The sequence below is a fragment of the Python bivittatus genome, unplaced genomic scaffold (genome assembly GCF_059951505.1).
Source record: "Python bivittatus isolate LINGU-HERP-01145 unplaced genomic scaffold, Pbiv_v1 ctg000330_np1212, whole genome shotgun sequence".
NCBI lineage: Eukaryota > Metazoa > Chordata > Lepidosauria > Squamata > Pythonidae > Python > Python bivittatus.
The window spans coordinates 28,738,355-28,745,962 of record NW_028277058.1 but is presented as its reverse complement, the minus strand read 5'-3'; the positions used below and the strand labels follow the sequence as shown (position 1 = coordinate 28,745,962).

Below are 7,608 nucleotides of genomic sequence, written 5' to 3'. Positions count from 1 at the left end.
CCATTTGCCCTAGTACGTACCGTTAGGCAGGAGTTTGAATATAATGCCTTGATTAATAGAAGGAGTCTGGGTTCCATGTTCATATCCGTTAGTTTCTTCCAAAGGAGGTCCCTATTTATTGAGTCAAATGCTGCCCTAAGATCAATGAAGGTAGTATACAGTTGATTCCCATTAGCTGAATATTTGTCTATTAGGTGACATAGAGTAAAACAGTTGTCAATGGTTGAGCGTCCAGGTCTAAAACCAGATTGCTCTTCAGGTAGGGTCTTCTTCTTGGCCTTTTGGCTAAGGTCGCTTCTCAGCTTTTTGGCTAAGATCAAGTGTAGTATCTGTTCTTATCGATTGAATACAAATTAGTTTTATTTGCAGATGACATTCTTCTGTTTATTTCTAAACTCACACTACTATTCCAGTGTTGATGCCAATAGGTGAAAATTTCGTTACCCATCCATTTAAGGAATATCAATTCCATTTTTGTACTGAATCCATTAAATATCTAGGTATGTGCATACTGAAATATATAACTCAGTAATATGTAATGTAAATAAAATACATAGAGAAGTTTCTTCAGATATCAATAGATGGGAGTTATTAAACCTCACCTTTTAGGGAAAGGTAAACACCCTCAACCCCTTCATGGATCACTGCCTTGTCGTGGCGAAGGGGCTTGCGTAACTCAGTGAAGCCATGAGCTATACCGTGCAGGGCCACCCAAGACGGACAGGTCATGACAGAGAGTTCTGACAAAATGTGGTCCACTGGAGAAGGAAATGGCAACCCACTCCAGTATCCTTGCCAAGAAAACCCCATGGACAATGTTAAAAGGCTAAAAGATATGATGCCGGAAGATGAGCCCCTCAGGTCGGAAGGTGTCCAATATGCTACTGGGGAAGAGTGGAGGGCATTTCCAAGTAGCTCCAGAAAGAGTGAAGCGGCTGGGCCAAAGCCGAAAGGACGTTCAGCTGTGGATGTATCTGGAAGCGAAAAGAAGGTCCGATGCTGTAAAGAACAATATTGTATAGGTACCTGGAATGTAAGATCTATGAACCAAGGCAAGCTGGATGTGGTCAAACATGAGATGACAAGATTGAACGTCGACATCTTGGGAATCAGCGAACTGAAATGGACGGGAATGGGTGAATTTAATTCGGGTGACCATTATATCTACTACTGTGGGCAAGAAACCCTTAGAAGAAATGGAGTTGCACTCATAGTGAATAAGAGAGTGGGAAAGGCAGTAATGGGGTACAACCTCAAAAACGACAGAATGATCTCAGTGCGTATCCAAGGCAAACCATTCAATATCACAGTCATCCAAGTCTATGCCCCAACCACTGATGCTGAAGAAGCTGAAGTTGACCGCTTCTATGAAGACCTACAACACCTTCTAGAACTAGCACCAAAAAAAGATGTCATTTTCATCATAGGGGATTGGAATGCTAAAGTAGGAAGTCAAGGAGTAATCGGAATAACAAGCAAATTTGGCCTTGGAGTACAAAATGAAGCAGGGCAAAGGCTAATAGAGTTCTGTCAAGAGAACAAGCTAGTCATAGCAAACACTCTTTTCCAACAACACAAGAGACGACTCTACACATGGACATCACCAGATGGTCAATACCGAAACCAGATTGATTACATACTTTGCAGTCAAAGATGGAGAAGCTCTATACAGACAGCAAAAACAAGACCAGGAGCTGACTGTGGCTCAGATCATGAGCTTCTTACTGCAAAATTTAGGCTTAAATTGAAGAATGTAGGGAAAAGCACTAGACCACTCAGGTATGACTTAGATCATATTCCTTGTGAGTACACAGTGAAGGTGATGAATAGATTTAGAGGATTAGATTTGGTAGACAGAGTGCCTGAAGAACTATGGACGGAGGTCCGTAACATTGTACAGGAGGCAGCAACTAAAACCATCCCAAAGAAAAAGAAATGCAAGAAAGCAAAATGGCTGTCTGATGAGGCTTTACAAATAGCTGTGGAAAGAAGGAATGCGAAAAGCAAGGGTGAAAGGGAAAGATATAAGCAACTGAATGCAGATTTCCAGAGAATAGCCAGGAGACATAAGAAGGCCTTCTTAAATGAACAATGCAAAGAAATCGAGGAAAACAATAGAATGGGGAAGACTAGAGATCTCTTCAAGAAAATTGGAGATATGAAAGGAACGTTTAGTGCAAAGATGGGCATGATAAAGGACAAAAGGCAGGGACCTAACAGAAGCAGAAGAGATTAAGAAGAGGTGGCAAGAATACACAGAAGAACTATACAAGAAAGATCTTAATGTCCCTGATGTCCACGCTGGTGTGATCACTGACCTTGAGCCAGACATCCTAGAGAGTGAAGTCAAGTGGGCCTTAGGAAGCATTGCTAACAACAAAGCTAGTGGAGATGACAGGATTCCAGCTGAGTTATTTAAAATACTAAAAGATGATGGTGTTAAAGTGCTGCACTCAATATGCCAGCAAGTTTGGAAAACGCAACAGTGGCCACGGGATTGGAAAAGGTCAGTTTACGTTCCAATTCCAAAGAAGGGCAACGCCAAAGAATGCTCAATCTATCGCACAATTGCACTCATTTCACATGCTAGCAAGGTTATGCTCAAAATCCTACAAGCTAGGCTTCAGCAATATATGAACCGAGAACTACCGGATATACAAGCTGGGTTTCGAAGAGGCAGAGGAACTAGAGATCAAATCGCCAACATTCGCTGGATCATGGAGAAAGCACGAGAGTTCCAGAAAAATATCTACTTCTGCTTCATTGACTATGCAAAAGCCTTTGATTGTGTGGATCACAACAAACTGTGGCAAGTTCTTAAAGAGATGGGAGTACCAGACCACCTTACCTGTCTCCTGAGAAATCTGTATGCGGGCCAAGAAGCAACAGTTAGAACCGGTCATGGAACAACCGATTGGTTCAAAATAGGGAAAGGTGTACGACAAGGCTGTATACTGTCACCCTGCTTATTTAACCTATATGCAGAGTACATCATGAGAAATGCCAGGCTGGAAGAATCACAAGCCGGAATTAAGATTGCAGGGAGAATCATCAACAACCTCAGATATGCGGACGATACCACCCTAATGGCAGAAAGTGAAGAAGAACTAAAGAGCCTCTTGATGAGGGTGAAAGAGGAGAGTGCAAAAGCTGGCTTGAAACTCAACATTAAAAAAACTAAGATCATGGCATCTGGACCCATCAATTCCTGGCAAGTAGAAGGGGTAGAAATGGAAGCAGTAACAGACTTCATTTATTTGGGCTCCAAGATCACCGCAGACGGAGACTGCAGCCATGAAATTAAAAGACGCTTGCTCCTTGGGAGGAAAGCTATGGCAAGCCTAGATAGCATATTAAAAAGCAGAGATGTCACCTTGCCGACAAAGATCCGCATAGTCAAAGCTATGGTTTTTCCAGTAGTAATGTATGGCTGTGAGAGCTGGACCATAAAAAAGGCCGAGCGCCGAAGAATTGATGCCTTTGAACTGTGGTGCTGGAGAAGACTCTTAAGAGTCCCCTGGACTGCTAGGAGGTCAAACCAGTCAATCTTAAAGGAAATCAACCCTGATTGCTCATTGGAAGGATCGATAATGAAGCTCAAGCTCAGATATTTTGGCCACCTAATGCGAAGAGAGATCTCTTTGGAGAAGACCCTGATGCTGGGAAAGATTGAAGGCAAAAGGAGAAGAGGACGGCAGAGGATGAGATGGTTAGATAGCATCACTGAAGCAATGAGCATGAAACTGAGCAAACTCAGGGAGGCAGTGAAGGACAGGAAGGCCTGGTGCAATATGGTTCATGAGGTCACGAAGAGTCGGACATGACTTAACGACTAAACAACAACAAAACACCCTCAAAATGAATATTATTCCCAGATTAGTTTATATTCTCAGAGGAATCCCAGTTCATATATCTGGAAAATATTTTCAGAAAATAAATTCTTCATTTAGAAAATTTCTGTGGGGTTCTTCGATTCCAAGAATATCTCTACAGAAAGTGCAAGTACCAAGTAATGAGGGAGGATTTGGTTTTCCGAAACTGGAGCTATATCATCATGTTTACCTATTGTCAAGTATTAAATACTGGAAGCCAACAACTGGCGTTATTTTTCCAATTTGGGCAACTCTGGAATATACACGTATAGCACCTTTGGTTGGATGGACAGTATTAGGATCAAAATACAGTAGAATTCTAATATCTCTGGAAACAATTGTGTCAGAAGGTTATGGAATGTCATGTCTAATAAAAGATTTGACCCTTTTTCCTATGCTAAATTGACTTTATGGGGAAACCCAACTTTAAAAATTGGGAAAAAGCTGTTGATATGGAAAAATTGGATATAAGTGGGGATATTTTGGACCAAGTGATAGATGATGAAGATGAATTTTATTGGACTCCACTACATTTGTATAGAAAAGCTCTGAGACAGCATTTTGTTGGAGATGTAAGACCCAGTTGCTGGCTACTTCAAACATAATTCCTGTTCAAAATGGATGGGGATGAGAAATTGGACAATATTTGAATGGATTTGGCACCCATTTGTGACAGGGTAGGCAGCAAGCACCAAGACACCTCTCTTGGGAATCCATTATATTTCTGCTATATTTTTATAGACATAAAAGAATAGCCCAAATAGATTCCATGGGCATGTTTAGCCTATAAAAATTGTAGTTATTTGGAAATATACCCACATGCCTTTCCCAAAAGATAAAAGTAGGTTGATGAACATCCTGGGAGGCCAGCAGGGGAAACTTTATCGTTTTATCTTTTGGCAAATAGATATTTTGAGACTGGCCATATACACTATGACTGCTGTTGTATAAATGGCAGCCAGTTTGCCACACTGTCCACCACAAGTTTTTAAAATTAGAAATATGCCCACTGAGCCAAAAGGTTAGCTAATTCTCATGTATGAACCATCATTCAAGCTTTGCAAAGTTAATCTTTGGATACGAATGCAGTAAACGTCTATGCATTTGCTTACCTCCTGATAAATCTATACCAAGTTTTACTTAATCAATTACAATGTGATCTAAAGACAGGCAAAGTACACTAAAAGTATATATTTGTTTTCTTATCTAATCAGTTTGGATTGACAGTATCTCATTTCAGGAAAGCTCTTTTTTCTTTATGAAGTGAAAGAAATAGAATGAGCTATGATTAGAGCGAGCCTCATCATTTTGTTCTTCAGATGAATATATTTTAATCTTTGTCTGTAAACAGATTGTGACATCTTTTAAAGGGACAATTATATGTTACTTCAGTTGGATGATTCATCAAATTCGTCAATTAAAGCACTTTATAATGTTCTTTATATTCAGAATCAAGCTATAGATTTGGGTACTTGAAGATAATGCAGGGGTACCTTGGAAGTTGTCCCAGTGCATGACTTGTAATGTGATATGACAGTCTGGTACCCTCCAGATGTGTTGGAATTACAGGTCCCAGAGTTTCCAGGCAGTATGGATGACAGCAATATCTGATGAAGAGATTCCATAAATCTCTACCATCCCTCTTAAATAGCCTTCAATCATAGCTGACACTTGATATAAAGGTTCTAGAATGTTTGGGAATGTACCTACATGGTGAAAGAGAGACGTTTGCAGCATTTTCTTCACTATTCAAAAAATTGAATACATTTCTGCAAACACCAGGATTGCACAGTTTTTCTAGCCTGGGCTTAGGCTTTGAGTGGCATGACAGAAACAGCATTCTAAAAAAGTATATAAGTCAAATCAAATTTAGACTTACATTTACTTTAACTTAAATTTTAGATATAGTTAATGTAACACTGAATAGTTTTTCTCTTTTGTCATATTCAAATTCATGATCTGTTAGCAAATTTTGGAAGTCTCCGAATGTTTGGGTGCTTTATGTTGCCATGATATAGGAATTAAGTTGAGAACCAGTTATTATTAGGGTTAGTCAATTGTATCAACAACAAATCATTACCCAGCTTCAAAATTGAATTGCAGAGCAAAAAGTCTGTTGCATTATGGGAATGGCAAGAGAAAGAAGAACCAGAATTAAAATTACTATGTATATAAAAAGAGGATTGTATCCTCTTCTTGACAAAGGACCATCAACTATTTTACTGGCTTTTTCTCTTTGTTTTCTGTTTTAGTATGCATTAAAGTTTCTTATTTACCCACACTATGATGTACAACTAAGAGTCTTAAGTTGAGCTCAAACCTAAAGCTTAGTCAAGCCATGCCAAGATTAGTATTCAGGAATTTTTGCCAAGGTCTCATCAGTGAGCCTGATATCTGGAGTCTCAGACTATGTGTCTCTCCACTAAACTGAACCTGTCTAGGAGTTCCCTCCATGCATGCGCTAAATATATGGAAGAAAACCATGACCCCATCCTCTGACCCTGTAACTTTCTGGCTTGGTCCTGATATCTACTTATGGAAAAGGACTTGTAGGCACCCCTTTACAGAGATGAAGACTGGAGTATGTAGCAGCATCAAGGGTATGGAAACTGATCATCATTATGGAAACTGGTCACCTTCACTCTCACTATATGCTTAGCCTACATATGCATGAAATTATTAAATAGGGATTGAGTAATAAACTAGGAAGGCATGAAGGACATTGGTGTGAAAGTAAACTGAAAATGTTGTGGCTGACAAAGGAGAGTTTTGAAATAAGGAAGAAATGAACTTAAAGGAGAAGGAAGTCGCTTGATCAGTACATAAGGAACTGTCTTCTGCTGGCTGTTTTATTTCTGTTTTATTTTGTTGTTCTTGTTTAAAACATTGTCTGATAATATCTCCAATGTTTTCAGGATGTTAATACAAAAACAGTCTAATTTAATGACTATCAAAGAATAACAATAAAAATTGCTTTATATGAACATCTTTGGGCAAAAAAGGGATTTTAGGAAGTAGAGATTTTGTAATATTGACTACAGTGCTAGTTAGCTTTCAAGTGACCTTGACCAACATAAGGTAATCAGCTCCTCATCTCCACAAGACTCTGTAAACAAGAACATTTAGCAAAAGTAAATAGGGTCTTCTAAAGTAATCCAACTAGAATTTTGGAAAAACAATTATGGGATAATGTCATTGAACTAACATTTGGCATTAGCCCCTAGATCTAAATATGTCAACATGACCAGACTGTTCACTGGAAGCAATAATAACAAAGCTAAAACTTAACTACTTTGGATACACATTGTGAAGGCAAGTATCCTTGGAAAAGATCCTGATGCTTGGAAAATATGAGGGCATTTGAGAAAGAGACTGATGGAAGAAGTAAAATAAAGAAGTAGTTATAGATAGGTGAAATAATGTCCATCAGGTCAGAAAGAATCAGATGTAAGTGAATGACTGAACAACATGCACTGCAAATTTTTTAAAATTAAAACTTGTTATTTTAAATAGTTTCTAGATGCTGTCTGAGAAGGCAGGGCCACTCTCTATTCCCTGTCTGCACTGGACATGTGTGCTTATTCCTGTGAGTTATTTCTTGTTGAAACATACTGTAGTTCTTACAAAGCTTATGTTATCAGTCTGCTAATAATATTTAGAGCCCACCTTGATTATCAGACCAAATGCTGGGCCTGGCATCTCACTGTTTCTTTGGAATTATGGAAAGCAAGAAAAG

General features: G+C 39.1%; 1 pseudogene; it reads left to right on the top strand.

Moving 5' to 3' along the window:
* Positions 1-290: 290 nt before the first annotated feature.
* Positions 291-405, top strand: LOC112542809 (U2 spliceosomal RNA; annotated as a pseudogene).
* The last annotated feature ends 7,203 nt before the right edge of the window (positions 406-7,608 follow it).